General features: G+C 51.0%; 1 pseudogene; it reads right to left on the bottom strand.

Annotated features, from left to right (window-relative positions):
* Positions 1-10,444: 10,444 nt before the first annotated feature.
* On the bottom strand, positions 10,445-12,423 carry LOC125516414 (uncharacterized; annotated as a pseudogene).
* Between the last annotated feature and the right edge of the window lie 2,108 nt (positions 12,424-14,531).

Consider the following 14,531-nt stretch of genomic DNA (forward strand, 5'->3'; position numbering starts at 1 on the left):
TCTATTTGATGTAAATCTTTTTTGCGGCATGTGTGTTGGGATTCGATGAACTTTGAGTTTATGATAAGATCTATATCCATGAATATTATTTGAGTCTTCTTTGATCTCTTATATGCATGATTATTTATAGCCTCGTATTTATTCTTCGAATCTTTGGTTTAGTTAGGCTAGCTAGATCGATTTTTCTTGCCATGGGAAGAGGTGCTTTGTGATGGGTTCGATCGTGCGGCGTTCTTTCCCAGTGACAGGCAGTCGATGTGTGGAGTAATAGTAGTAGATGCAGACAGGAGTCGGTCTAGTAATCTTGAACGTGATGCCTATATATTGATCATTGCCTTGGATATCATCACAACTATGCTCATGTTCATGTTCTTGTTCATGTTCTTCACTTAAAGTAGTCCCAAAGTGATAGATATTCAAGAGGGATATAATAAAAACTTTCATGAAGATCATTGGAGAAATTAAACTTGATTATTTGTAATAGTTTTGAAATATGATTATGGTGATATGTGTCATGTTGGTGAGTAATTATGCTTCAGTAAGAATATTTGTGTTAAGGTTTGTGATTCCCTATGCAAGCACGACAGTCAATAGTTATGCAATGAAATTACATCCTACTTATGGTGCATTATTTGGTGTTAGTTATGCTTAATGCTCGCTTATGTGATTTTTCGTTTCTTGGTTGGTTGCTTGTCAATCTATTTGCTAGCCTCCACTTGTACTAAGTAGAAATACTACTTGTGCATCCAAAATCTTTAAACCCAGTTTTGCCATATGAGTCCACCATACCTACCTATATGCGGTAGTTTCGTGCCATTCTAAGAAAATTTGTATGTGCGATCTCTAATTTTCAAAATGAATTTTCTTTTTGTGTGCTCGTACCGCTCATGAAGCAGCAGGGGGTGGACAATATTTTCCATGCTAGATGTGTTATTCTCAAGATGAGTGTTTATTCACTTGCCATTGCATGAGAGTACGGCAGTAATAGGGATGCCTAGTCCCGAAATGAAAAAGAAATTTACTTTATGTTGTAAATAATAAATTCCTTGGAAAGTGTTGGTATGGAAGGCACGAGTGGATACAACTATAGCCATGGATTGCGAAAGAATGGTGGAAAAGGAATAAACTTTATTTTCTATTTAGGAACCGCCTATGATATATCTAGCATGGAAAGTGTTGGGAATTACTCGATCGTTTTCGTTGACGGGAATAGTATGCCTCTCAAAAAATTTATCACTCAATTTTTGCTTTGATCTCTGGAACCTCTACAAATCCCTACTTCCCTCTGTGAAGGGCCTATCTATTTACTTTATGCAATTTTTATTTTTATTTGACTCTCCATCTTCTCTTATAAAGCACCAACTAGGGAGCACTATGGTCATGCTTGAGCATTGGATGTAGCTAATATGCGAGTGTGTTTCATGAATGGATCAATGATTGAGCATGATGGCCTAGGGATAACCTTCTTTAGTGTTGATATTTTGAAAGACATGGTTGCTTGTTGATATGCTTGAGTATTGAAATCTTCATGTCAAAACTAGACTATTGCTTTGAACCATATAAAATTCCAAATGTCCATGCTGCAAAAGAAAAGAATATGCGATGAACATGTTAGGCAGCATTTCACATCAAAAATTCTGTTTTTATCATTTACCTACTCGAGGACGAGCAGGAATTAAGCTTGGGGATGCTGATACGTCTCCAACGTATCTATAATTTTTGATTGTTCCATGCTGTTATATTATCATTCTTGGATATTTTACAATCATTTTATAGCAACTTTATATCATTTTTTGGGACTAACCTATTGACACAGTGTCCAGTGCGAGTTGCTATTTTTGCTTTTTTTTTACTTCACAGAATATCAGTACCAAATGGAGTCCAAACACAGGAAAAGTTTTTGGAGAATGTTTTTGGACCAGAAGACATCAAGTGAGCCAAAGAAGAACCAGAGGGGAGCCCAGAGGGGGGGCACAACCCACCAGGGCGCGCTTGGGCCCTAGGCGCGCCCAGATGGGTTGTGCCCACCTCAGTAGCCTCCCGCACTGCCTCTTCACCCTATAAATATCCAAATATTCTAGAAACCCTAAGGGAGTCGACGAAACACAATTCCAGCCGATGCAAGTTCCAGAACCATGAGATCCAATCTAGACACTATCACGGAGGGGTTCATCATCCTCATTGGTGCCTCTCCAATGATGCATGAGTAGTTCACCATAGATCTACAGGTCTGTAGGCAGTAGCTAGATGGGTTCCTCTCTCTCTTTTGATTGTCAATACAATGGTCTCTTGGAGATCTATTAGATGTAACTCTTTTTTGCGATGTGTTTGTTGGGATCCGATGAACTTGGAGTTCATGATCAGATCTATATTCATGTATATTATTAGAGTCTTCTTTGATCTCTTATATGAATCATTATTTATAGCCTCATATTTCTTCTTCAAATCTTTGGTTTAGTTAGGCCAACTAAATTGATTTTTCTTTCCATGGGAAGAGGTGCTTTGTGATGGGTTCGATCGTGCGGTGTTCTTTCCCAGTGACAGAAGGGGCAGAAAGACATGCATGTATCATTGCTATTAAGGATAACAAGATTGGGGCTATTCCTACATGAATAGATCTCGTCTACATCGTCATCGTTCTTATTGCATTACTCTGTTTCTCCATGAACTTAATACACTAGATGCATGCTGGATAGCAGTCAATGTGTGCCGGGGTTTCTGATCCACGGGCACCTATGGGACCGGCGGACCGGGTCCCTTTTGGTTCGGCGGGGGGCAGAGGTTGCGCAAAGAGCAGATCGAGGCGAAGCAAACGGGCGGTTGGTCGAGCGAGGAGTAAACCGAGGCGAAGCACGCGAGCGATTTACCCAGGTTCGGGCCGCAAGGATGCGTAAAACCCTACTCCTGCTTTGTGGATTGGTATTGATTTCTGGCTCGGGAGCGAGCGTGAGTGTGTGGAATTGCTGAGTCTCGCGAGGGCTCTCGAGGTGGCCGACCCCCTCTACGTTACACACGGGCCTCCTTTTATACTCAAGGGGTTACCGACATGGAGCAACGGGGGCCAAGGGCAAAAATGGAAAGGGTGCCGTGGGTAGGCACAGCTAGGTGCTGTAGTAGGCACAGCTAGCTGCTACAGTGTTATCATACCTAACCCTGACGGCAGGGGACAAGGGCATTAAATGCCCGTCTGTGTCGCCTAGACAGCACCGAAAGGGACCGCTAGGGACACCACCGTCTTGCCACGGTAGTTGTCTTGTCAGCGCCTGCGTGCCACCGCACGCCTCTAGCTGCATAGCCTCCTGCCACGTGCACTCGGGAGGGGCCCCGGAGCGACACGTGGGTGGATGTGCTGGAGCGCGGGCGTGGAGTGGGGGCTTGCCGCGGCAAGCGCCTTGCCGCGGCCGTCGACTTGTCGCTTCCGGGAGCTTGTTGCTCGCCGGGCGTTGTCGGGGCGCGTAGCGCGCCGCGGCAAGTTCCTTGGAATGCTTCGGACGGCCTTCCCGGCAAGCGCCTCTTGCCGTGCTCTTGGGACGCTTCTGATGGCCTTCCCGGCAAGCTCCTCTTGCCGGGGTCTTGCCTTCTTCCCGGCAAGCTCCTCTTGCCGGGGTCTCGTCTCGGGTACTTTGTTCTTGAATGGTCTTCAGAGGGACCACAAGGAATCTTGGTGGCGAACTGGCAGGCCTTGCCGCGGGACGCTGCGACTGCCCGTGCACAAGTTCGGGGTACAAGGGTACCCCTACTCTAGTACACCGACAGGAGCCCCCGGGCCTGGGCCAGACACGGTGCCGAGCGCTGTTGGGCCAGGCCCAAAACAGTGCACGGGCACGCGCGCCTAGGTCGCGCCGCACCTTCCTCCGCTTCCATCGCGCACGCCCGTAACGGCGCGCGTCGAACGCGGCGTCGTGGGTGACGTGGGCGGCGCGCGCGCGTGGGGCTAAGCCCCGCGAGCATGCGTCAAGCCATGATGAAGGGGAACGGCCCACGCTCTCTTCTCCAAACGGAGGTAGGCGTGGGGGCGTGGCGCATTTACTGGACGGGGCCGGTGTGTGATTTCCGAAGCGCCCACTCCCCGAGATCACGGGGTAGGGTGAGGCCGCCCCATCCCTCGCCTCAGTTCTACATCTCCGCCACGCGGCTCCCATGCATTTGGATCGCGGACGGCGGGAGCGGGAACCTGGGCCGTTGCGAGCAGAGGGGACGGGTCGGCCCGCCTCCCTGCTTTTCCTGTGCCTTGATTCGCTGAGCGGGGCGGCTGGGCTCCCACTTCGCTCCTTTATAAGGAGCGGGAAGGGAGCACCGAAGCCTGCACTCTCCCGTCTCCTCCTTTCTTCAGCTTCTGCTCCCCTTTCTCTCATTCGTCATGGAGAAAGGGAATCCTGGGCCTTCATCGGTGGCGGCGAGGGTCGCCGCCAGACAGCGCACCCTCCCCTTTCCCTCGCTCGTGGTGGCAGAGCCAGCCGTAAGGGGGAGAGGGAGGGGGCGAGGTCGTGGACGAGGTCGAGGACGAGGTCGAGGCGCTCGGGGAAGAGGCGGACGGGGCGACGCGCCAGCTTCGCCCCCGCCGGCGGCTCCTCCCCCCGCGGCGGTCCATATAGGGGACAACCCTTGCGAGTTCTTCGTCAAGCTGCGTCGGGCGCCTCGTCATCGCCTCCGGCTTCCGGCTCCGTTCGCGGGCACGATGGAGTCGGACCCGCCCGAGACTCTGAGATTACACATGAGGGGCTGTGGGATCAGCGGCACGCGAGTCCGCGTGGCGTTCCCAGCCCCTGGTGTGATGTATCTCGATCGAGGGTGGAAGACGTTCGCCCGCATCCACAGCTTGACGGGGGGACTCACCCTCCATTTTAAGCTGGTGGAGGGCGATCTCCTTTCCGTCAAGGTCTTCGGGTGCTTCGGCACCCGGGCGAAGTGCTGCGTGGACAGCTCCTCCGATAGCGAAGGCTCCTCCTCGAGCGAGAGTGACGAGGAGGAGAGCGACAGTGATGGTGAGGGTGGCGGGCGGCAGGACGGCGGCTCCGACTAGGTGTCGGGCGCCGTCTCGTGCGGCACCGGCGACCCTATCATCCGCGGCGCCGGCTTCTTGAACTCCCTAGGGGCGTCTCCTTGGGCGGCTGGCGTAGGGAGGTCGCGGAAGGGGAAGAGGGCCGGCGACAAGGCCGTCAGGTCGGAGTACGAGGGAGTGGTGCCCTCGACAACGTGTTGACGTCCTGCCGCCCCTCCTTCGCGCCCTTCTCCCGGCGTCGCCATCACCGTCCGACCCCCGGATGTTCTCTTGGTGTCTTCTGGCACCTGTAGCTTGCCTTGGCGCCCCTTTCCCCTTTTCGCCTGCTTGTTCTACCTCCTGAAGAGAGGGACAGGAAAAGGATTACGGGCACCTTATCTTTTTAATTGTAAGCCTCCGGGCCTTTAGTTGTATCTTGTAATCCTCTCTTTCATGTTTTTCATCCTCTATGGACTGTACCTGTATGGGATGTTTTTTGATGAAAAGGGGATGTTTGCCGGGTTATTTGCCTCGCGGGTCGAACCCACGCCAAGGAGCAAATCCTTGGTATCTCTCGGACAGGCATTCCATCCCCCGACAACAAGCCCCGCCGCCTTCCCACGCCGCTCGACCTTTCTCACGCCTTTGACGGAGGTGGGAACGAGGTGGGCGCGGTCTCCTCGTTTCATCCCTTCTGCTGCCGCGACTACGACCAAACTTGGCCCCGGGAATGCGCTCCAGGGCCTAGAGTCGGGGGAGCACGGCAGTTTCCGGGAAGAAACGGGGTTTCGCATCCCCCGGTCCATAAGAGGATGCATGAAGAGGGATGAAAACTTATCTGATATCGCAGCCCCGGGCAACTCTGGCTTGCCGGGGGTGACGTCTTGGCATTCGCAGCCCCCGGCGTTCTTGCCGGGGCCCAGGTGCCGGCGCGCCCTTCTTCTCCTTTTCGTCTCTAGGTGGCCTGGCCAGGACGTGCGAGCCCTGTGAACGAAGGAAACGCAAAGGGACGGACTCTCGACCTCTAAGATAGGGGTTAGCCGCTGTTAGGGACTATCGACCCTAACCAAGGACGAGACTCAGACTCAATCTAGCATGCATGCTATAGCCCCCGGGGTATGCAGCGCTTCATTTTCTGGTGCCAGGGTCTGCGCCTGGCTCTGTACAGAGGTTTACATGCAACAGCGGCAAGACTCGCACAGAGAGGTGGTTGCCGGACGGGGTCCGACAACCGCGCCTTACGAGCGAAACTTGCGAAGAGGCTCGATGTCCCAGGAGTTGCTCACTGGCGTGCCCTCTTCGGTCTCCAGGCGGACAGCGCCAGGCCTGGTGACTCGTTTCACCCAGTAAGGGCCTTCCCACTTCGGCGTCGACTTGTTTGGATCTTGGCCGACTGAACGCGCCGAAGAACAAGGTCGCCTTCCTCGAAGCTTCTGGCACGGGCTGGGAGCGACGGCTCGCACAGCGGCCTGAAGACGATCTTCCTCAAGGAGCAGCGCGTCATCCTGCCGCAGCCGCTCTTGCTCAAGCTCATCATGAGTGAGCACTCGAGGTGACCCGTATACGAGTTCCGTGAGGATATCTGTTTCTGCGCCAGGGTCTGCGCTTGGCTCTGTACAAAGGATTACATGCAGCAGCGGCAAGACTTGCACAGAGAGGTGGTTGCCGGACGGGGTCCGACAACCGCGCCTTACGGGTAAAACTTGCGAAGATGCTCGATGTTCCAGGAGTTGCTCACTGGAATACCGTCTTCGGTCTCCAGGCGGACAGCGCCAGGCCTGGTGACTCGTCTCACCCGGTAAGGGCCTTCCCACTTCGGCGTCAACTTGTTGGAATTCTTGGCGGACTGAGCGCGTCGAAGAACAAGGTCGCCTTCCTCGAGACTCCTGGCATTGACTCTGCGGCTGTGGTAGCGGCGCAGAGCTTGCTGGTAGCGAGCAGCTCGCACAGCAGCCTGGAGACGATCTTCCTCAAGGAGCAGCGCGTCCTCTTGCCGCAGCCGCTCTTACTCAAGCTCATCATAAGCGAGCACTCGAGGTGACCCGTATACGAGTTCCGTGGGGGTAACTGCCTCTGCTCCATAGACTAGAGCAAAGGGTGTCTGTCCAGTGGCTCGATTTGGCGTCGTTCTGATCGACCAAAGAACCACCGGTAGCTCCTCGATCCAGTTTCTTCCACACTTGTGCAGCCTGTCGAAAGTTCTGGTCTTGAGCCCGCGCAGCACCTCGGCGTTTGCCCTCTCCGCTTGACCGTTGCTCCTTGGGTGAGCAACAGAGGTGAATCAGACTTTGGCGCCGAGATCTTGGATGTACTGCATGAAGGCGTGGCTCGTGAACTGTGTGCCGTTGTCGGTGATTATCCGGTTAGGGATCCCAAAGCGGCAAACAATCGACCTGAAGAACTTGACGGCTGATTGTGCGGTCACCTTCCTCACTGGTTCCACTTCCGGCCACTTTGTGAACTTGTCGATTGCGACGTACAAGTACTCAAAGCCCCCGACAGCTCAGGGGAAGGGGCCGAGGATGTCGAGCCCCCAGACCGAAAATGGCCAGGATAAAGGGATCGTCTGGAGAGCTTGAGCTGGCTGGTGTATCTGCTTGGAATGGAACTGGCACGCTTCACACTTGGTTACTTGTGCAGTTGCATCCTGGAGGGCTGTTGGCCAGAAGAAACCTTGCCGGAATGCTTTGCCGACGAGTGCTCTTGCGCCAATGTGGTGACCACATATGCCTCCGTGTATCTCTGCCAACAGCTTCTGTCCGTCTTCCCGGGGAATGCACCTCAATTTCACTCCGTTGAGCCTTCTTCTGTACAGCGTCTTGTCGACGAACTGGTACATACTTGACTGCCGGGCTACTCTTTCGGCTTCTTCTTGCTCTTCGGGAAGTTCTCCCGTCTGAAGGAAACGGACAATCTGATGCGCCCATGTTGGAGCCTGTAGCTCGACAACAGGGACTAAAGGCAACTCTGCTGCTGCGGGAACGTCCGCTTCTACGGCGAGAAGCTGTGTCTCTGCCGGAGCTTGACGTTCCGCGACAAGCTTGCCTGGAGCTTCAGCTTCAACGGAACAAACCCTAGGGCTTGCCGGAGCATCTGGCTCACCGGCGCTCTTGGCGTTGATCTTGGAGGTTGCTGCGGGAATATCTGCTTCGACGGCGAGAATCTGTGTCTCTGCCGGAGCGTGATATCCCGCGACAAGCTTGCCGGGAGCTTCAGCTTCAACGGAACAAACCCTAGGGCTTGCCGGAGCATCTGGCTCACCAACGCCTTCGGTGTTGATCTTGGGGACCTTCTTGGCGGCGGCTTCGGGAAGCTCTGCCGGCAGGTAGTCACCAGGAATCAACTTCCTCTTCTTGCTTTGTCCAGTTGATGGTGTTATGGACGGTTGAGTCAGCTTGAGCACAAAGGTCCCTGGTTCCACAGGTAACTTAAGTGCGGCGCACTTTGACAGGCCATCAGCAATGACGTTCTGAGTTCTCGGAACGTGCTCCATTTGCAGGCCGTCAAAGCGCTCTTCTAGCTTTCTCACTTCGTCGACATAAGCTTCCATCAACGGACTCTGATAATTCTTGTTTACTTGGCGGACGACAAGCTGTGAGTCAGAGATGCCGGGGTTTCTGATCCACGGGCACCTATGGGACCGGCGGACCGGGTCCCTTTTGGTTCGGCGGGGGGCGGAGGTTGCGCAAAGAGCAGATCAAGGCGAAGCAAACAGGCGGTTGGTCGAGCGAGGAGTAAACCAAGGCGAAGCACGCGAGCGATTTACCCAGGTTCGGGCCGCAAGGATGCGTAAAACCCTACTCCTGCTTTGTGGATTGGTATTGATTTCTAGCTCGGGAGCGAGCGTGAGTGTGTGGAATTGCTGAGTCTCACGAGGGCTCTCGAGGTGGCCGACCCCCTCTACGTTACACACGGGCCTCCTTTTATACTCAAGGGGTTACCGACATAGAGCAACGGGGGCCAAGGGCAAAAATGGAAAGGATGCCGTGGGTAGGCACAACTAGGTGCTGTAGTAGGCACAGCTAGCTGCTACAGTGTTATCATACCTAAACCTGACGGCAGGGGACAAGGGCATTAAATGCCCGTCTGTGTCGCCTAGACAGCACCGAAAGGGACCGCTAGGGACGCCACCGTCTTGCCACGGTAGTTGTCTTATCAGCGCCTGCGTGCCACCGCACGCCTCTAGCTGCACAGCCTCCTGCCACGTGCGCTCGGGAGGGGCCCCGGAGCGACACGTGGGTGGATGTGCTGGAGCGCGGGCGTGGAGTGGGGGCTTGCCGCGGCAAGCGCCTTGCCGCGGCCGTCGACTTGTCGCTTCCGGGAGCTTGTCGCTCGCCGGGCCTTGTCGGGGCGCGTAGCGCGCCGCGGCAAGTTCCTTGGAATGCTTCGGACGGCCTTCCCGGCAAGCGCCTCTTGCCGGGGTCTTGGGACGCTTCTGATGGCCTTCCCGGCAAGCTCCTCTTGCCGGGGTCTTGCCTTCTTCCCGGCAAGCTCCTCTTGCCGGGGTCTCGTCTCGGGTACTTTGTTCTTGAATGGTCTTCAGAGGGACCACAAGGAATCTTGGCGGCGAACTGGCAGGCCTTGCCGCGGGACGCTGCGACTGCCCGTGCACAAGTTCGGGGTACAAGGGTACCCCTACTCTAGTACACCGACAATGTGTGGAGTAATAGTAGTAGATGTAGGCAGGAGTCGGTCTAGTAATCTTGAACGTGATGCCTATATATTGATCATTTCCTTGGATATTGTCATAAGGGAAAACTTTGTTTTTGCCACTCTAGTTTTTGCCAACTTCACTTATGCCACTCTAGAATTCAGCATCTCACTTCTGCCACACTTAGATTTTGACAATGTATCACAAATGCCATTCTGTTAGGTCAATGGACATTTTGACCAAACAGAGCAGGAAAAAGACCATATTGCCCTCGGTTTTTTGTTTTGCTTTTGCCACTCCTATTTTTGCCAAATATTACTTTTGCCATGAGAGCATCTAAATACACTAAGCTGATGTGTTACAAATTTTGGCATGACCTATTTAAAAATATAACAATGCACATAATTACACATAAATACACTATTTGATCAGAAGTAAGCGCAATAATTACATCATGACCAGTAGCATAGTAAAGAGGTTAGGCCATTATCAATACTAACAAATTACTTCATAGGAGTACAAATCCATCATCTAATTTAAACAGCAAGGTTCGCATGCATATTGACCACCCAAAAGGCAAGCTCCACACAAGTTGAGCAAAGTACAGCAAGGTCTAACCACATGACAAGCTGAACATAGTACACAGCAAGGCATGGTGCTCCACAAAATAGCATGTAGTTGCATCTACACAACAAGGCTCAGATATGCATGGTGCTCCACAAAATAACCTACAATTGCATCAGCTACACAACTACACAGCAAGGTTCCATATGCATAGTGCTCCACAATAACATGTAGTTGCACAGGAAGGTTCACAACTTCTTTCTGCTTCTTATGCTCTTCGATGGAGGACACTATTTGCTTCTTGTGTTCTTTGCTGGACTATCATGTGTAGCAGAAGTCTTCTTAGATGCTTCAGAATCTGGGCTAGGCTTTGCCCTTTTACCACCTCCTTTTCTCGGCTTTTTAGAACTGAGAATGAATGAAAACAAGAGTGTTGAAATGCAGATTTGCAATAGGAAAAATTAGACCACTATGGACTATTTGAAGCAAAACAAGAATGTTTACCTGCTGGTGCCGAGAGTTTCAGCATCTATGGCATTGGATTCTATGTCTTCTATGTCTTGAGGCTCAACATTTTTTCGTTTCCTAGCAGTTTTCAGATAGAGAATTAAGTTAAGACTATACATTTCATTGCATTTAGACTACATGATGGATTTGTATAGCAGGTTCACATGTATATGTACTATTCTAGATCAGCAGATTTAACTCAGTAAGGTTCACAAGCATATGGACCACCAAAAATCTGAACAACAGGTTCACATGCATATATATAATTCTTTGCTAGCAATTACCCGTTTCGCTTGCGTTCAGGATGAAGTATTGGACATGTCTTCAGCATATGCCCAAATTCTTTGCATTCTTTGCACTTGTGTCTTCTCTTCGATATGCTCTCAAAGGCTGACTTTATCCTTTGTGTCCTAGGTCTACCAGTAGCCTTTTTCAACACGGGAGGGTGCAATTTGAACCCAACATCGACCATTGGCCATTGCTTCTTATTGGTCATGGTGGGCACATTTTTCGCATATGCATCACTGAATGATTTCACAGAGTAGTACTCATGCACATAGTCATCTATCCCTCGACCTCCTCTAATACTTGTGATGAATGCAATGGCATGTAGGCAAGGTTGTCCAGTTACTTGCCAACGTCTACAAGTACATTCCCACTTCTCCAAATCTACACAGTGCTTCCAATTATAGCCATGGATCTTTATAGTAACCTCCGCTTTCAAGTCATCACTTCTAGAGATCCCAACTAACACTATCCCCCTTGATCTATTGTTCATCATGTTGGTGATCCTTGGCAGAATTTTTAGAAGTCCACGTACAAATCTTCTCGCTATTTTAGCTCTTATTTCAAATCTGACCATTAGCCATTCTCTCAAAGAGTCCAATAATTCAAGAACAGGAAACCCCTTCAATTTCTTAATCATCGAATTGAATGACTCAGCTATGTTGTTCATGACATAGTCACATTTGCATGTTGTAGAGAACTTACTTCTGCTCCACAAATTAGAATGCCACTCATCAAGGTATGCGATAGCTTCCGGATTGGCTTCCATAATTTTGTCCATGTGATGCTTGTGCTTGGCAGGAGAATATGTGTATGCCGCTGGCCATAGATTTTCTTCAAAAACCTTGCCATGGAATTTCTTTCTGAAGTTCATTATCATGTGTCTAAAGCATTCCCTATGTTCAGCAGTTGGGAATACAGTATGCACTGCTGTTTCCAACCCTTTGCATGCATCTGTGCATATGACTAAGCCTTCTGGTGTGCCAATAGCTGATTTGAGATTCTCCATGAACCAATCCCAGTTCTCTTTAGTCTCTGAATCAAATACAGCATAAGCCACTGGATACAACCAATTGTGTCCATCAACACCACAAGCAACCGCAAGCTGTCCTTTCCATTTCCCATTCAAGGCAGTGGCATCAACACTCAAGTAAGGTCTACATCCTAACAGAAATCCATCAATGCAAGCTCTAGAACACACAAATGCCCTTGTGAAGCGTTGATGCCCTTCGATCTCTTTGTGATTTATCACTACAATACTTGTTGGGGACTTCCTAAGCACCTCAGCCTGCCAGTTGTGCAAGCACTCAAAACTGTCCTCCCACTTGCCAAATATCTGGTCCAAGGCTATGCGCCTACCTGCAAGCACTCTCTGATAATCGATATCGACATGGTATTTCTCGAGCAACCGTTTCTTCAAAGCAATGCTAATCATACTTGGATCACCCTTCAACCAATCAGTCACTCTAGCAGCAATCCACTTCCTCTTAGCAACCTTTACTTTGCCATATCTTTGCGTGCTGGGGCATGTGTGCATCTTGGGTTCATTCTTCACCATTACTGTTTTGTCATCATATAAGGTAGAACCATTCACCCTCCAATTGCATGGGTTTCTCCCTTCCGGTGGTTCATAAGAACAAGAAACTCTCACCCTCTTTTGATCACTTTTATCAATTTTGTAACTGAACTCGTTGAAAATAGCATGTGTAGCAAGTGCAACTCTGAACTCTTCAATAGAGGGAAATAATGCCCCTTTTGTCATAGGTGGATCATCCTTGTCATAACTAATTTCTGGAATATTGTACACTATGCCCCCATCACTATCCTCATCACTAACAGCCCCTCCATCACTATCCTCGTCATGATCATCACTATCCTCTTCATGCTCAACACTATCCTCCTCGACATCTTGGGAAACATCTTCGGTTGCCTTATGGTCACCATCTTTGGCTTGCTCACCTCCATTTTCCTGCTCGTCGCCATCAAGGTACTGGTCCTCCTCATCTATTCCAACGTGATCCTCTCCTTCATAGCCCTCTTTAGATTTTTCTTGCCTTGTCAAGTTCTCCTCGGGTATCTCATACTCATATTCAGATTTCTGAGTTAAATCTTCCACTATGAGCTTGGGCACTTCCTTTCCTGGAGAAGGTCGGATTGGTTGAAGCAAACTCTGAGCAAACTTCTCCTCCTCACCATTCTTGCAGAACTGAACAAGTATCTTAATAATCTTGTCTTCCTCATTCTCATCATACATGCTGACCACATCTTCATCATTGCGAACTAGCACAAAATATTGGTTGCTACTATTCCACTTTGAAAACACAACACCCTCATCATGTCCCCATGGATATTTACTCTCCATCAGCCCCATAAGTTGATCATAACTGGTCTGCCTCTCTACACGTATGTCCCAGATCCAAGAAGACACCATGCACTGGTCGCCCTTGTAATTCTTGTAAGAACGTGCCCCCTATGTCACAATCAGCTTATAAGGTGGCAGCTCTGACCTACATTGACACAAATTGGACATCAAAAAAGTGTGGAATTAGGCTAGCTAGCTAAGCCATCAACATATATGACATGGAAAAAACTGATCAAAATAATCTTTTTTCCGCATTGTTCCATTATCTAGTGCTACACTAAGCAATCAGCATGTATGTATGACATATATGTACCAATGCCATGACCAGACTAGCATCTTGCAATATATTTTAGAGGAACTCTGCTTGCAATATCCCCTACTAGCAACTTCCATAAAAAACAAATGAACTATCTTCTTGCATCTCATAGGAATTATTAAACTAGTTGCTTCACTCACGAATCCCTAATTGGTCTAACTATGCACTAATGAACCAGGGCATGTGTACAATAGACAAACCAGGGCATGTGTACAATAGATCAAACTCCAATGAGTAACAGGAGCACAACAACAAAATTACTTCTAATGGATCAAATGCTACACATCAGGTATTTGAGGAATTGAACACTTGCCCATCAGGGAGAGGAACCAGTAGGTTTGAGGTCCTCTGGGCCGCCCCTGCCGCCATGGCCGGCGGCGCGACTCCCTCCATCCCATGTGAGCCGCTGAAGGGGGAGGAAGGGAGGTCGCCGATGTGGACCTCGTCGGGGAGGGAGGCCCCTGCCACCATGGCCGGCGACGCCACTCCCTCCATCCCGTGTGAGCCGCTGAAGGGGGGGGGAGGGAGGTCACCGATGTGGAGCGCGTCGAGGAGGGAGGCCCCTGCCGCCATGGCCGGCGGCGCGACTCCCTCCATCCCATGTGAGACGCTGAAGGGGGGGAAGGGGGGTCGCCGATGTGGACTGCGTCGGGGAGGGAGGCTGATGAAGGGAGCCGCGGAGGGGAGGCCGCAGATGCGTGAAGCGTCGGCGATTCTAGAGCAGGTCCCCTCGGAGGGGAGACCATGGATGCGGGTTGTGTCGGCGAGGCAAGCTCAGGGCATCACGGAGTGGATGCGGCGTCGGACGGCGGGGTGTGGATGCGGCGGCGGCGCGCCGGGGCATGCGGACGCGGCGGCATGGATG

The sequence above is a fragment of the Triticum urartu genome, chromosome 1A, assembly GCF_056163025.1.
Source record: "Triticum urartu cultivar PI428250 chromosome 1A, HENAU_Tu73, whole genome shotgun sequence".
NCBI classification, from domain to species: domain Eukaryota; kingdom Viridiplantae; phylum Streptophyta; class Magnoliopsida; order Poales; family Poaceae; genus Triticum; species Triticum urartu.